Source organism: Erinaceus europaeus, chromosome 12 (genome assembly GCF_950295315.1).
Source record: "Erinaceus europaeus chromosome 12, mEriEur2.1, whole genome shotgun sequence".
In the NCBI taxonomy this organism is placed as follows: domain Eukaryota; kingdom Metazoa; phylum Chordata; class Mammalia; order Eulipotyphla; family Erinaceidae; genus Erinaceus; species Erinaceus europaeus.
The window spans coordinates 36,821,360-36,838,383 of record NC_080173.1 but is presented as its reverse complement, the minus strand read 5'-3'; the positions used below and the strand labels follow the sequence as shown (position 1 = coordinate 36,838,383).

The following is a 17,024-nucleotide window of genomic DNA, read 5'->3' as shown; positions in this document are numbered from 1 at the left end:
CACCTGCGGGGGGGGGGAGGGTTAACAGGCAGCGAAACACGTGAGCAGGTGTCTGTCTTTCTCTCCCCCTCTCTGTCTCCCCTCCTCTCTTGATTTCTCTCTGTACTATCCAACAACATCAATTGCAACAATAACAATAATGACAACAAGAAGGGCTATAACAATAAGGGCAACAACAAAATAAAAAAAATATGTGTAACTTTGCCAGGTTTATCACCAAAGAGCTAGTATCCTTCCACCAAAGTCTACTGGGCCTTCTTCACCTCCTTTTGTAAGAATTATTGTTGATGATTATGTTCTCTGGTAACATCTACAATTTCAACTCAACTTCCTCACTAAAGCCTTTAAAATCTGTCTTCCTGCTGCTGAGTCTCTGTAATATATTTTTAGCTTGCTGTGTTCCTTATATTAGAGGTAAGGTCTTAGATAGCATAATTGGCTTATTTTTAAAAAGTTTTATTAGTGATTTAATAATAGTTTCCAAGAACTTAAGATTATAGAGATATAGTTTTACAATGGGCCCTCAACCAAAGTTCTGTGCCCGTTTCCCACTCCCAACTCAATGATAACCACTATAGATCTCATAGTCTTAGAGATAGTTTGCTTAGATTTTTTCTTCCACATTCATCTGTTTCAATTCTCTATTTTAATTTTTTGGTATTATCTTTATTTATTAGATGTAGACAGTCAGAAATCAAGAGGGAAGGGGTGATAGGGAGAGAGACACCTGCAACACTGCTTCATCACTCGTAAAACTACACCTCACATATGGGGTCTGGGTCCTTGCACATTGCAATATGTTTGCTCAACCAGATGTGACGCCACCTGGCCCCTAAAGTTCTCTATATTCTATATATGAACAAAGCCATCTGGTAGTTATATTTCACTTTCTTTTTTAAAATTTTGTTTATAAAATAGAAATATTGAGAAGACTATAGGATAAGAGGGATACGTTTCCACACAATTCCCACCCCCAGAACTCCGTATCCAATCCCCTCCCTTGATAGCTTTCCCATTCCTTATCCCTCTGAGAGTATGAACCCAGGGTCATTATGGGGTGCCAAAGGTGGAAGGACTGGCTTTTGTAATTGCTTCCCCACTAAACGTGGGTCTTGGCAGGTGGATCCATACTCTCAGCCTGCCTCTCTCTTTCCCCAGTGGGACAGGGATCTGGGGAGGTGGGGTTCCAGGACACATGCTGGGGTCCTCTGCCCAGGGAAGTCAGGCTGGGGTCATGGTAGCATCTTGAACCTGGTGGCTGGAAAAGAGTTAAGATATAAAGCAGGAAAAATTGTTGGCTAATCATGAACCTAAAGGCAAGAATATTGCAGATGAAGATTTGGGGGTCTCCATTTTTGAAAAAGCCAATAGGTCTATTTTAGGTATATTCCGAGGGGCCTATAACATTACTAGTTTTTGCTTGAGCCAGACAGCTAATATTTAGTTGGACCCAGGTTATTGTCTGGGGAGATGGTGTATTTCACTTTCTTACTTATTTCACTAAGCATAATTACCTCCTGTTCTATTTTCTTGAAGACCGCAATTCCATTCTTCTAAATTGCAGAGTAATATTCTATTAAATATATGTGGGTGATTGACTTTTCTATGATTTCTGTTAAGACCTTTTAAAAGCTTTATTTAACTTGATAAAGAGACATTTAGGGGGAAGGGTAATAAAGAGGGAGAGACATGAGACACTTTTGCAGCACTGTTTCACTGCTTGTGAAGCTTTCCCCCTGCAGTTGGAGAAGCTTTGCCCTTGCAGGTTTGAACCTGGATGCTTGCACATGGTAACATGTGCTTTTAACCAAGCATGCCACCACCTGTCCCAACACTTTTTTTTATATTTTCATATTTTCTCTGATTTTGTTGAAGTTTATTTCCATTGATCTTCTCATCTCAGTGGGCATCCTTAGTACCTCTACTTCCAAGTCTTCTCTGGGAAATTTTATTTGGCTCTGTTGCATTTACCTCCTTTCAGACCTGAACCCATGCCTGTAGCAGCCTAATGATTGGTGGCATTCATGACCTCCTTGTCACCACCCAGGTTCACTTCACTTTGGTCCTATAGCCTCTGCCAGACATTTGTAACTGTGAACTCTTGGTCATTGCCTGAACCTGCTCAAGTATGGATCCCTTCCCCACATCTTCACCAGCCACAATGAAAAGACAGAGGAAATCTTCTGCACTAGCAGATCAAATAAAAACCTTGGGGGAAAGCCCTAAACACAAAAGCATTGTATTTATCCTTTATTTTTATTTTATTTTATTTTATTTTGCCTTCAGGGTTATTGCTGGGGCTTGGTGCCAGCACTAAGAATCCACTGCTCCCGGAGGCCTCTTTTTTGAAAGGACAGAACGAAATTGAGAGAGGAGGGGAAGACAGAGATGGGAGAGAAAAAATGAACCTGAAGACTTGCTTTGCTTGTGAAACAGCCCTACCCCACCGCAGGTGGGAAGCCAGAGGCTCGAACAGGGATCCTTGCATGGGTCCTTGTGCTTTGTACTATGTATGCTTAACTTGGTGCACCACTGCCCAGCCCCCTGTTTTAAACATTTCTGTAAAGACTTAACTGGATAGTGACTTTGTCATGAGGACTTGTGTGCAAAGCTTTAAAAGCAGGCTTCTTGGGCAATGGAAATAGAATAATTTATATACAAAAGACTTTCATGTCTGAGGCTCTTGAGTTTTCAGGCTCAATCCTCAACACCATCATAAGTCAGAGCTGAGCATTGTTCTGGCCTCTCTCTTATCTTCCACATCACCCTGCTTCCTTATCTTTCTCTCCATATCTCTCTCATTTAAATTAATACATTTTTTAAAAGTCAGAATTGTATATCTTTAGGAATTTCTGCATATGCAGTGCATGGACTTTATTCTTTCACCTCTATCTGGTGTCTTCCATTTTAGCTGTCCTCCCAGGTGACAGAATAGCTTTCCTCTGCTCTTTGCTCTCACCTGGGGTCAGGTGTTCACTGTCTATGCCCTGCTGTTCCCTGATGCGGCCCATGCCTCTCCACCCTGGAGCCTGCTGTTGACTGTGAGTGGTGTTGAGGTCAAGAAGTCTGGAGAGATAAGGCAGGAGGACCAGGCTCCAAGAGAACACAGTGGATCTCAGCTCCTCGGTATCATGGTCCTCTTAACCTTAAATTATTTCCTAGCCTCAGTTTATCCACATCTGCTGAGACTTTGCTGGCTGTCCTAGACATCTGTTGTCTTTTGGATTACCTTGTGGTTTGGCTGGTCTTTTGGAGGTCAGGATTTGATTTAATAATCTCACTGAGTTGTTCCAAGCCCATCTTGTTTACACATTGCTGTGGAAGTGGACCTTTCAAAATTCTAAACTGCCTGAAGTTTGACCAGCTCTTTGAGGCACTGTTGCCCAGAGCATCTTTGTCTCAGGGTGACATTTGAAATACTGTGGCTACAATGCATTTTTAAGTGTTTTCTTTCAGCTTGACTATCTTGGGTTAACTCTTTGAGAGTGAGGGGTCCCCTTTCTTCCTGTTACACATGTCTTGCTTTGGGGGAATAATCTGTGAGTTTATGTAGAGAGGTACACCATGTGTGGAATTCCACTGGTAGCACACTGGAGACAATGATCTCAGGCTCTCATCTAGTGCTATCTAAGTTATCTTTCCACCATCAGTAGCCTTGGGGGAAGTGGAAAAGAGTTGTCTTCCTGAGCCTGTTCCAAACTTTGCTCAGTGACTTGCTTGGAGGGAACATGAGCAATGAGAAGCCTGGAGTTTCCAGTGATGTGTCTCATCTCTGGAGACTTATTTTTCTGCTAAGAACCTGAGCTAGTTGGTAGTTTATTTTTATTATTGGCTTATTATTTAATTTTTAAAAAATCTCAGAACTCACTCCTTTCTTGCCTTACTGGTCTTCTTCTGGAGTCTGACCTAGGACTTAGTGAGAACTGTCAGCTTTTAATGAACTACAGCTTTTGGGGGGTGGGGGGGCGGGGGCGGCAGGAACAATGTAGTATTTTTTTTCTGTGGGAATGCCTCGATATACCCACCAAATGCAATTTTCTGCTAGTTTGTCAATAGTTCCAGATGTCTGCCTGTGGGGAAAGATAAAGATTTGGGCAAATAACTGGCTCCTCTAGTTTCCTGTGCCCTGCATGGAAATGGAGATGGCAACAGTACCCAGCATACAGGATTGTTGTATAGATTAAAGGGCTAACATTAACAACAGAGCTTACTTACCATGTCATAAAAGCCACAAACTTGTTAGTTATTATTTGTTATTTATTTGGATGAAAATAATAGTCTTTCCTGCCAGAAGCTTGTAGGAAGAGAGAGAGAGAGAGAGAGAGAGAGAGAGAGAGAGAGGGAGAGGGACAGCCCTGCACAGAGCTGTTTACTTGCACTGTGGGAGTTGGTGCAATTTCTCGGATGAACAGGGCCCTTATCTGCAATGTGGCTGTTTTATCAGTCCATCTGCTGTGCAGAACATTAATAGGACATTATCCTGTCCTCCAGCCCCAGCCCAAAGGTGCCGCCACTTACAGATAGAGGTGCTGGAGCAACCTCAGTTATCTCAGTTGATGATTGTCTGCCCCCCTCATCTCAACACTAGTGAAATTAATATTTGGTTGCTGAGGGAAGACAAACATCTGTAACTTCTCCCTGGTGCAATATGATGTGCTTTTGATTGCACATATTTTTCTCTTCGGTCAAAGCTGTTCAAACCCAATTTCCCTCTGTTGGGAAGTGAATCATGTTTGATTGAATGGTGATGTGTACAGTGCTAAGGAGAGCTAAGAGTCATTCTGGCATTAAAACCTATCTACACCTTTAAATAAATATATCCTTATCTTGAAACTTTCCAAACTGAACTCAGAATTCACTCGAGCTTCTCCCAGAGCTTTGATATATTAGAGGACATTGAATGATCCTTTAAATTCTTAATAATATTTTGGTCACTCCTGCAGCTTGCAAATAACAAAGCAAAATGTGTGTGGGGAGAGGCAGTAACACACCTATTAAAATGCACATGTTACAGTGCATAGGACCCAGGTTCAAGACCCTGGTCCCCACCTGCAGTGGGGAAGATTCGCAAATTATGTAACAGTGCTATAAGCACCCTCACAATTTATTTTTGTCTTTATCCAAAATAAATAAATAAATAAATAGAAGTTTTTAAAATGTGGCACAAGGACACACCTTGGTGTCATAGTCAAATGAACTTGCTATTTAGAATAATGTCTTAATCACAGAAGATGTTTCAAAAGTATTTCCTTCTTCCTCTGAATAATAGTGACAGGCTCCCAGCAGTTTCCACAGAACGTCTCCCTTTTCAGCTTCAATAATGATGCACAGAAATTCATGGACTATGTTTTCTAAAGTGTTCTTTCCATCTAAAATGGTGTTTCTGACCGGCACTTGAATTCTGTTTAGCTCCTCATACTTCTAGAAGAAGTGTAATCCTGAAGTTTTGTATTCTAGGCCCTTCTCTAACTGCTTTCCAGTCCTATGCTAAAAACCACATTGTTGACACTGGAATCATCCTGTAGGCCTTGTCTGATTTACTTGGCTCTGAACCCTGTGCCCACCTCTATGACCAGGCAATCTTGTACTTTGTGAATTTCTCAAGGCATCTGAGATGTTTTGCCTTCAGGCAAGATATCTCTCTGCTCTCAGACTTCATTTAATCCTCTGTCATAGGAGTTGTGGGTGGCTGTGTGGAGAAAGAGGGAAGTGAAGTCATATACCCACAGTTACACATTTCTGTGAAGTGTTAAGAGCAGTAGAAAGCTTGGTGAATAAACTGGGCAGGCAAGAACATAGTTGGAAATCATATTTAGGGATTCATTATTAACCATTCCCCAAAATCAGACCCAACCTCTGAAATTGGCACCCCCTCTTCTGATGAGTCTGCAGCCCTGCTAGGACTGAGGTCTGCTCTCTGTTGCATGGGAGAAGCGCAGCACAAGTGTTGCCATGTCTGAAGAATGAAGTCTCCAGAACTGGACAGTTACCTTTTTTTGTGACTGTGCTGGTCAAAGGACCATATCAGGAGTGGGGTGGCAGCTTCTTGGACCTTCTTATGCCATCCTGCTCCTCCTTCGGGTTTGTCAGCATCAGATACCGAAATCATAAGCATTTAAAGTAGGAAATATTAGTCTGCATGTTCCTGTGGATCTCCTCAAGTTCGTGCTCCTTCTGTAAGATTCCAGAATTCTCCCATGTTACCTAGAATCAGATCAGTGACACCTGTGAACTACTGTAAAAGCAGCATCTATAGATAAGTCACTCTACTCCTACCCCCCACTCCCCGTGCACTTTCTCTCTCAGAAACTCCATAGAGAATGAAAATAATGACTTCTTTAATGAATAGGACACAGTAAAAATCTCTGAGGTAGATTTCCACAGTATTGTTCTGTTTTACTTCAGCCATTGCTGTCACTCCCTCTGTCTATGTTTGACTCTTCATCTTTCCACCAGATCTGACTTTTATGCTATACCAGGCCAGGTATACTTATGACTAGTGAAACGGAAATACAGATTCAATGAGTAATTATTAAGAACTTTCTAGAATACTAGCTGTTTTGGTTGCTGCAGCGACTTGTGATGGAATAGTCCATTAGACATTTCTGTTCCCAGCAACTCCTGAGAATTGATTCCAATCTGAAGCAGCCAACTGCTTTGATCAATACCATAATTACTCTTATTGATGGATTGTTTTACAATGGTTAGCCATCAAGAGAGCACACCAGCTCAGGAGGCACCAGAACTGTCCCCTGCAAGCTGTAATGTACCACAAATATCTGATTCAAATCAACTTACTATTGAGGCCAGGATGACAAGCGTGAAATTAATTGTTCCACTTCATGTAAGACCTGCATTCTTCTTTTGAGAGAGTAATTGGCTGCCTCATGTTGTGTAAGAATCTTGCCTCTCTGCAATGTTTATGGACTTAGTGTTTTCCCCCACCAGCTATTTTTCCCCTGCTCTTGTAGGTTTCAGCAGGTTGGTACAGCTGCTGTTCTTGCTGCTATTGTTTTTCAGTGGGTCTTGTCATGTCAGAGAAAATGTCTTCCTTCTACAAAGGTTGATTGCAGCTGAGAGTATACTCCTGGGAACCTTATAAGAAGTCAAGTACTGTTGGCTAAAATGAAAACAAGAAAACCTCAAATGTGTTTTGGTGAACGTTAAAAAAAGTAATTAGGCTGATGCCGGTGTGCCTAGTGCTTTTCCCTGGTGAATGCAGGTGATGTGATAATTTTGCTGGGAATCTTCAGAATGCAGTGTCTTTAGAGTCTTCAGACAGGGAAAGACTAGGGCATGTCAGAGAAGAGATCCAGCAGTACTGAGTGGAAATTGAACAGTGATTGGAATATGGAGGTAGTTTCAACAGTTGCTGTCATTGAATCCTTATCCAAAAATGGATAAAACCAATGTCTCAGTAGAACTTGAGTTGGGTATTGTAAAAATTTTTAGTAATAAACTGAAATATACAGACTCATAGTTGACATAGAATGGTAGAAGGAACATAAACATTAACACAGAACATGAAAACACAGTAACTTTCATAACCCCTTGGATTGCATGAAGCTTGGTTAAGTGAGTAGCCCATTAGAGGTAGGAATTTTGTAGCTCTTAAGAATAAGTCAGAAGCTGATGAATGCTTTTTAATTTAATAGTTGTTTATTAAAACATCTCTGAATTGGATATCATGGGAATCAATGACAAAGGAATTTTGTTGCCAACTCATCTTACAGCCAGCAAATACTTTTCCAGCACCTTCTTTGTGTCAGTACATTTGCTGTCCTGGTGCCACCCTAGTAAATGACACCCTTGACTCTTGAAGCTACATTCCTGGGGGAAGCCAGGAAAGGCAGACTAGAACTGCACAGTCAAATGTGGAACATAACACTAGCTAGTGCTTGCGACAGCAGATAACAGAAGTCAGTTTTCCTGGATGATCTTGGAGAAGAAAGGCCAACAGAGTGAGGTGAGTTTAACCTTCCCCATCAAACTTGGTCTGTCTTTCAGACATTCTCATAGCAGAACCTTTTCTCTGCTCTGTGGATGGAGGAGAATCTGTTCTCTCAGCTTTCAGTTCAGGGGGGAAAAGCCTCTCTAAATGCCCACTTGAGAATGTTGGGAATGATTTTAGAGGTACATGATTCTGTTTCTGCTCAGTCATGTAAGTGTTTGAGAGTATTGATTGAACACTTTCACAACACCTGCAGGGACCAGAAGTGATTAATAATAAATAACCTAGGAAAGCAAAATTCAGAATTGTTAAGTCCTAGACTATACTGACTAGGAAGGAGGATTCCATATTATTCACTTGCATATATTTTTGTTACTGCATGGGGCCTCTACAACTCCTGGCTATGCCATAGTGAACTGAGGTGGCTAAGCTATTAAAATGGTCATCATGATGTTCAGTGTCCCATTTGGTTGGGTGGGGTTCATCTCCTTGAAGATCATCTCCTTGTTCCTTTTGATGCTCCAACCACAAGGTGGAAAAATGTTCAGATTATTTAAAGACCCTAGATACCTTTGGACTCTGGAATTGACTCAGAAAATGACTTGGGATACAGACAAGGCCAAGCTGAGTCTCCCTAAACTTCTTTCTAGAGGAAAGATAGTCTTTCCAGTGTGTGGCTTAGCTGATAGAATGAGACTCTGAGGTGGAGACATGGGTCTGAGCACCATCCTGATCTGCTTACATCCAAGGAAGTCAGGTGGAGCTGACACCTTCGATGGAGAGAGAAACAAGTATAAACAGATGCAGGTATGAGCCACAAGTGTGAGTTCTTGATTCTTTGAGTTGCCATATATTTTACAGGAGAAAAATCCTCTGAACATAAATGTGTTTCTTCTTCTACTGAATGTTAGCCTCATTGGTGAGATTCCATTTCTGGTATGTGGAGTGTCAGCTTGAAGTGCTTTCACTGAAAGGACTTAAGGAGGGACTGACTGTGCTGTAACCCTATCACCTGTTCTTGGGATTTGTGGGACTCAGACTCTATCACTACTTCTGAATCATGTGTAGTGATTGCAAGTCTCCTTAAGTAACTTTTATGATGACAGCATCATAAACGCACATGATGGAGACTTTCTGTGGAGGAAACACACACAATTAAAAGTCCATTTACTTAGAAGAGAAGCTTGACAATGTATGTAGCTGCAAAATAGGAAGTTTGGAGAAGAGAGACGGGATTTGCAGCTGCCTGAGCAAAGCACTACTTTCTTCCTACTCAAGCTTTTGCAGTGCTCAGGCGTTTTTCTATTGTGTTTATGGACCAGCTGCTTCACTGAGATACAGTAATATATGGGCAAGGGACTACTGATTAAATATGCTTCTTCTTCCTCCTTAGGAAACCAGGATCTGTAGCCCAAACTTCTTCCAAAGATTGAACCCAGCAATGGCTGATGTTTGTAAATGATGAGTCAGCTGTTTACACAGCTGCTTGAACCATTTGTTATGTGAAATCTCCATATGACATATTTGTATGCCTTTTACTGGAAGCATCGTTTATTGAACCCATGATGAGAGCTTACTCTTGGGAGGTGAGGGCCTTGAATTCCCACTTTAGTTAATAGGGCCCCAAGAATGTTCTACCCCACCCATATTTCTCCTCCTAATTTTCTCAAATCATCAACAAGGCTTTGGCCATGCAGACTTTCTTTTTATTCCTTACACAGTTCAACCTCTTTCTACTCAAGACCTTGATATTCACTTTCCCATAGTCTTGAATGTTCTTTTTAAAAATAATAATCTATATTTTTATTTCAAATAGTTTTTCAGATTTTTAAATTGTTTTTTAAAAATCTTTGTTTATTATTGGGTAGAGACAGCCAGAAATTTTATTGGGGAGGGGGAGATAGAAGGAGCAAGACAGAGAGGCACTTGCAGCTCTGCTTCACCACTCATGAAGCTTTCCCCCAACATGTGGGGGCTGGGGGCTTGAACCTGGGTCTTTGTGCATTGTAACATGTGTGCTCAACCAGGTATGCTACCATCCAGCCCTCTCCACCATCTGGCCCCTCTTTTTCAGATTTTCAGAAGCACCATAAGAATGAGGGTATAATCTGTCTTCTTCTCCACTGTAATTTTGGCACTTATGTCCTGGCTTTCTAGAAAGAGTGAATGGCTGAGTGGCTTACCCTTTCTTCTGAGCAGTGAGTTCATTCAAGTAAGTCAAGTAATTTATTTTAGCATCTTTCTTCATCTTCTGTGACATAGAGGAGAAATTGGAGTGGGACATTCAAGTGTGATTATAAAGTACTTTAATGGTCTTATTTAATCCTTAGAAAAGCCTGAGGTATTAACAGCACCCTCCTCTCCAAGTGTAGAGGCTGGTTTCATTTTTTTTTTTTTTTTTGCCACTTAGGTTGTGTGCTGGCATTTGCTGCTACAGGGAATAACCGAATCTGTGATGATCATTTTACCTGCAAGGCTCTCAGGCATGACCTGAGTACCACTGTGTTCAGCGATGAAGTCTCTGCACCACACAGAAGGCTTGGCACATGGTGTTGCAGGCTTTGGGCACAGTCATGAAACTGAGCAGATCCTTTGGCAACCCCTTACTTTGCTTGCTCTGAGAATAGGATGTTGTGGTCAGAGAACTGTCTTTCCACAACTCTGTGTTTCCTTGGGTAGAAAAGAAGTGTAAGAAATGCCTGATTTGTTTAAGGGGTGCACAGACAATAATTTGAAGGTATACATGCATCCCTATGTTCATAGCTGCATTATTCACCATATTCTAAAGAGTAGAAATAGCCAAACTGCCAACCAACAGATGATTGGATAAAGAAATTATTGGATATATACTCCATGGAATACAACTCAGCAATCAAAATAAATGATAATTGTGTCCTTAGGGACAGTATGGATGGAACTGGAGGTGCTTAGGCTTATCAAAATAAGTAGAGTTGAAAGATAACTCCCAGATGGTTTCACTCACATGCAGAATCTAGAGAACTAATTCACATGAACTTGAAAAAAATCAGAAACAAACTATTTCTAAGGATTGTGAGAACTATGGTGTTTATTTTTTGGAGGTAAGGGGTGGGAACACAGAACTTTGGTGGTGGGTGTTGTGTGGAACTATTTTCTATAATCTTACAATCTTATAATCCACTATTAATAAGAAACAAGAATGAATAAAGGGGTTGAGTGGTGGCACACTTGGCTGAGCACACATGATACAGTGTACAGGGACCTGGGTTCAAGCCCCCAGCCCCCACCTATAGGGGGAGAGCTTTGAGAGTGGTGAAGCAGTGCTCTAGGCGTCACTCTGTCTCCATATCCCCCTTTCCTCTTGATTTCTGACTGTCTCTACTTAATAAATAAAGGTAATAAAATTTTTAAATGAATAAAAAAAGGCCTTGCTCGGACTCAAAAAATAGCTACTTAGATCATATTTTGCCATACCTGTGATCACGTTCAAGCCTGGCTCCCATGGAAGGAAGTTTTGGTGCTGTGGTATTTTTCTCTCTGTTTCTCTGCCACTCTGCCTTTGTTTTCTTTGAAAAAGGTCAGGAAAATGAAGCCTTGGTGCTAATAGAAGAAGAAGAGGAAGACAGAGAAGAAATTTCTTGTTCTGTGATGAGGGAGGTAGCTCACACTGAGTGGGGTGCTGGTCTTATGTGTATGAGGTCGCAGGTGTGATTCCAGTCATTACCTATGTTTAGATATGTATGCCTGAGCACACTTTTTCTTCAAATAAACAGCCCTATAAAAACAGAGAGGTTCTCTGCTTATTTCTTTTTCTTAGGAGTTGAAAAGAATATGGAGCACAACCTTCCTAAGTCTGAAATATTCAGTCTTATGGGTAAAATCAGACTGGCTTTTAGTTTCTACTCCACTTGGCAAGGGGTTTATGGAGGGGGAAAGCCAGGGCCTGGTTCAAAATATAAATATATGCTTTTAGGGGCAATGCACAGCAATGCCTGCAGTGTCCAGTATCCCCTCCACCCATTCCAGCTACAGAATTGCACAAATATTTCCATGGCACTGAAATACATCTCACCTGAATGTGTCCCTTGAAACTGGTGGCTCTTTGAAACCCTGTGGAAACCTCCTTGGGGACCTGCCCTCAGTCTAGGAGGAGGAGGGGGAGGGGGTCAGTGGAAAATGAGAAGGTGTTTTGATTTTTGATGTTGCTCTCTAAGGAATTCTCCTATGTTTCACTTTAGTGTGTTCTCAGAATCCGTGACAGCCTGTATAATTGCTAGACCGACATAAATCTATAGCACCGATGGGTAGATTCTGCTGATGTGTTTGCTTCAGCCTGTAAGACTTGGCGGACCATGTCTGCATATCACATCACAATCTCAGGTCGTGGGGAGGCTGGACAGGAAAGCGATTTATCCTGCCACCAAGGTCATGCCTTCAGATAGGGGGAGGGGGATCTCTTAGTAAAAAGCAACAGCATTTAGGCAGGGAGTGACCCCCAGAATGGGGGAAGTTGGGAGATGATGGAAGGCATGCCATCCCTCCCTCAGCAGACCTTGCTAGGAAGGTCTTCTAGAGGAGTTTACTATATCACAGATATCTGTCATTTTAGCATGTGTTCCTCAGAATTTGGAAATTACATAAGTAAATGTGCTCAGGCTGTCGAAGTAGAAAATGATCAACCATATCCAATTGCTTAACAGCTTTGGGGATTTATTATTTCCCCTTCTGCGTCTCTTTGGTCCATAGTACAGTCAGGTCTGTAAATACCTTCTGTGTATCTAGCCCTGTTGTAGCTTTCTTGCCAGACAGGCAAAGCGTTTCCTGTGACCCAGCCAAGAACAAGCCATTTTCTAAGTAATTACTGTCCAGCAATCACATCCCTTCCAATGATGACAGTAGAGACATTTAAAAAAAAAAATTGTGGCATACATTTTTAAATGCTATTTTAAAATCTTAAGGATTACTTAAAAAATAATTCAGGAACCCACCTGTAGTAGAATTAGAACATCACAAAGAGCTTAAACTCCTTTAGATCCCCACCCCACTCATGCTTAATAACCAGTATGATGAATTGGCATGATGATTTTGCAGAGAATTCTTGTTTTGCATCCATGTGTGTTTTCTTTGTGCTCAGAGAAAACTATGGCTGTTGTTTAAATGCAAATGTAACACATGCTGTGCATATCTTTGTGTAACTTGTTTCTTTTATTTCTGGATACATTTTTAAGTCAGTTCTTGTTGGTCCCTGGAAATGTACTTGCTTAGTTTTAATTTTTTAAATAGATATATTTATTTATTCATGAAAGAGAATAGTAGAACCATAGCTCACTCTGGCATGGGGGATGCTGGGGATAGAGCTCCAGACCTCATGTTTGAGAATACTGTGCTACCTCCTGGGCCTATAGATGGCTAGATTTAATTGCTGAGAGTTCTGCTTCATCATAGTTTCCTTGGAAATTTGGACTTTGGTGCTGTCTACTGACCCATAATGGTAAAAGTAATAGAAATGGGTTTTGTATCTTAAGTGTTTGGTGTTTGTCAGACTATTCTAAGTCTTTTAAAAAAATATTTGATTTAGTCTTTTTAAAATATTTTATAGAGACAGAGATAAATTGAGAGGAGAGGGTTAGATATAGAGGGAGAGAGACAGAGAGGCATCTGTGGCCCAGCTTCACCACTGGTGAAGCTTTCCCCCTAAAGGTGGGGACCAGGGGCTTGAACCTGGTCCTTGTGCACTGTAATGTGTGTACTTAACCAGGTGTGCCACCACCTGGCCCCTGACTATTCTAAGTCTTTCAGTGGATTATATCACTTGGTCATGAGAGCACATCAGTGGGAAACATGTAGCTTTGTGATCATATTATAGGAGAGGGAAGTTGAGAAGTGGCGGAATAGTGTAATTTTGGGGGGGCTCAAAGACAGGCACCATAACCTGTGATCTCTCTTATTTCTTCAGTATCTCTTAGCAAACCCTGTTTTTAGCATTTTACTGGGGGAGGTTTAATGGTTTATAGTGCAATTGTTGACATATGGTTTCTCATCTCTCTGTGATAGGTGTCTAAAAAACATTCTCACCCCCTTCTTAAGTCCTTTTCCACCACCATGCACCAAGACCCCAAAGCCATTCCCCCCTGCCCCCAATACCCTTTTTCCTCAGAGTCCTTTGCTTTGGTGCAGTATACCACATTCAGTTCAGGTTTTACTTTGTGTTTTCCCTTTCTGACCTTTTTTTTTTAAGTAATATTATTTATTGGATAAAGATAGAGATCAACAAGGAGATAGGGAGAGAGACAGAGAAACACTCATAGCACTACTTTACTTCTCAAGAAGCTTTCCCCCTGCAGGTTGGGACCAGGGGTTTGAACCCAGATCCTTCTGCATTGTAATGTGTGTTCAACTGGGTATCCCACTGCAGGACACCGGCCCTCTGTCTTTGGTTCTTAAGTTCTTCCAATGCATCTCTAGTTTTGCTGGGACTTATTCCAAAAATTAACCTATAATGAATGCTTTGTGTGAGAGAATAGTATACAACTCAGCTGAGAGGCCAAGTTGATGATTTGTGTTTGTTAATTCACTGTTTAAGCAAACACTCACCCAGCAGCATCTTCAGTGTGTCAGGTTCTGCTTGAATTCCCAGATACACAGCAGAGAGACAGACACATAGCCCAGCTGCATGATGCTCACAAGGAGCAAGGATAATGCTGACTAGTGACTCCTGACACCAGACCAGCATGTGTGCACTTATTGGAGTGGGGACTTTGACTGCTGTGGTGTTACATGCACCGTGCCATGGATTTTGCTTCCTTGTATGCTATTAGGCATTTGTTCAACTACTGGATCCACACAAGTCCATACTTAGAGGAAGAGAGGAAGGTGTGCTCAGAGGAGCCAGACCTCTAAGCAGTGACTCTGTTGCTGTCTGTGTTACATCTGTTTAGGCAGAAGGGAACAACCCCAGCAGCTTGTCTTGGACTCCAGTGGTGTTTCATTCTCACTTACTGCCCATCCACAATATGGCAGATTTGCTATTCATCCAGCTCAATCATGATTAGCAGAACCAGTTCTGGTGCCCACATAGATGTGGTGGGCGACATCCTCAGCTGATCAGAAAAATTACAGCCCAGGCTTTCAGGCAACAGTTCTTCCTATCCTAGGATCACTCCCCTCCCACAGGTTGGTTTTTCTGCTCTTGTGGAGAAAAATCAAGTAAAGGGAAGGTATTCACATTCATTATGTCTCATATAATGATCAAAGATTATCACAGTGCCTATGAGTCCACCCCCCCTTTGAAAATCAGGGTAGTAAAGGGCAGAAGGAAATGGAAGCCATTTGACTTTGATCTTAAAGATATGCTAATTGTCCTAGAGGTCCAGGTGGAATGAGAGTGCTCATCTTTTTCTCTTCATTTGGATCTAGAATAATCTTCATTTTGGGAATGAGCAAGGTTTACTGCCTCATTCTTTTCTTTTTTAAAAAAATTGTATTAGTGATTTAATATTGACTTACAAAATTACATGTCAACAGTGGTATAATTCCACACTGTTCCCACCACCAGAGTTCTGAATCCGTAGTCTCTCCATTGCAAGCTACCACAGTTCTCCTAAGGTTGCAGACATGGGTTAACTATCATCTCTACAACTGTCTGTTTAGGTTTGTACATAATTGCCCCCTTTTTCTTCCAGGTCCAATCCTCTCTTCCTCTCCAAGGCACTCATGATTACATCTAAATGTCCCTCCTTTTACTCCTCTCTCTGTGGGTCCTGATGGAGCTGGAGTTCAGAACCCTTTCATTCTCTTTCTCCTATCACTTCTCCCCCACTGGGACAATGGATCAAAATTGTTTTTAGGGTGCAGAAGGTAGTTCTGGCTTCTGTTATTTCTTCTCTGCTGGACACTGCCTCATCCTTCTACATTTCTTGAAAGTTTTATTTATTTATTTTATGCCAACAGTGCAATAGAACACAGCAAGGGTACCTACTGGTACCCTTGATACATCTTTATATTTCAAGTTAGTTTGGAAATATATGGCTTTGCACCAGTTTCAGTGAGATGTATATAAATCTATTTAGTGTTTCACTTTTATTTATAGAATGCTGAGTAAATCAAACTATAGCCTTCTAATTTTTAGTCTGTTGACCCACAAACTTTTACTGCTTAAAGACCATTACTTTTAAAAGATGCATCATATATCTCAGTAAGGTCTCTCTTGTTTTGGTGTACATATGAGGGAGGAAAGTAGAAAATGTTCAAGAGAAGAAAGCATATTTTTCCTCATGGGTTAGAATCCTCTAGTACTTTGAGGAGATTTAAATTTCAGACTGACCTAAAGGCTTTTGAGGTCCAAGTGTAGTTTGTTGTTAGTAGAAAAGACAGTCTTCTAGTTCAAAGAGGAGGGGAAGTTTAGAGACTTATTAAATAGTCAGAAGCCTTCTTGGGTATCATGTTGCTCTCAGAGAAAGCATTTGATGAATGAAGGATATAGGAATTAGAAAAATATACACCATTAAAATGTAATCATATTTAAAGGCAGTGGAAAAATTCTTAGGCTTAGAGAACTGGGACTCAAATCAGTGACTCTTGAAAAATTTTGATTGTTGCCAAACCCAGAGACTGGTTCAGTTTCTTATGAACCTTACAGAAGTTTAAAAATCCTCTAGCTATCTCTATTATGACTGAAATCCACTTGAGAAATATTGAACATGAGGTCTTGGTCATATTTCATGGAATTGGATAACCTGATAGCTGCTTTAATAATGAATTAACTGATATTTTTTCTTGCCATCATTCCAGGTAAAATGAGAGAGAGAAGATAGATAGATAGATAGATAGATAGATAGATGATAGATATAGGGTGGGGGAGAGAAGAAGGAGGAGGAGGAGCACCAGGAGGAAGAGATGGGACATCAAGGAGTCCTCTGAACATTGCTAAGATGTTCAAGTTGTGGAGAACAAAGGACTCTTTCAGTGCCTTTCGAGACCTTCAGGAATGAGAATATCCAGGTCCCAAAAAGGTGCCTCACTCATGCACATCACAGGCAATTAGGGTCAGTTCATTTGGCATCAGGGTTTCCTTTCTCACATGAAGGACTGACGC

The 17,024-nt window shown here is 41.2% G+C and overlaps 1 protein-coding gene across 3 annotated transcripts in view; it reads left to right on the top strand.

Moving 5' to 3' along the window:
* CACNA2D3 (calcium voltage-gated channel auxiliary subunit alpha2delta 3) overlaps nt 1-17,024 on the top strand; it is a 1,089,122-nt gene that overhangs the window by 149,609 nt on the left and 922,489 nt on the right. The window lies entirely within an intron of this gene.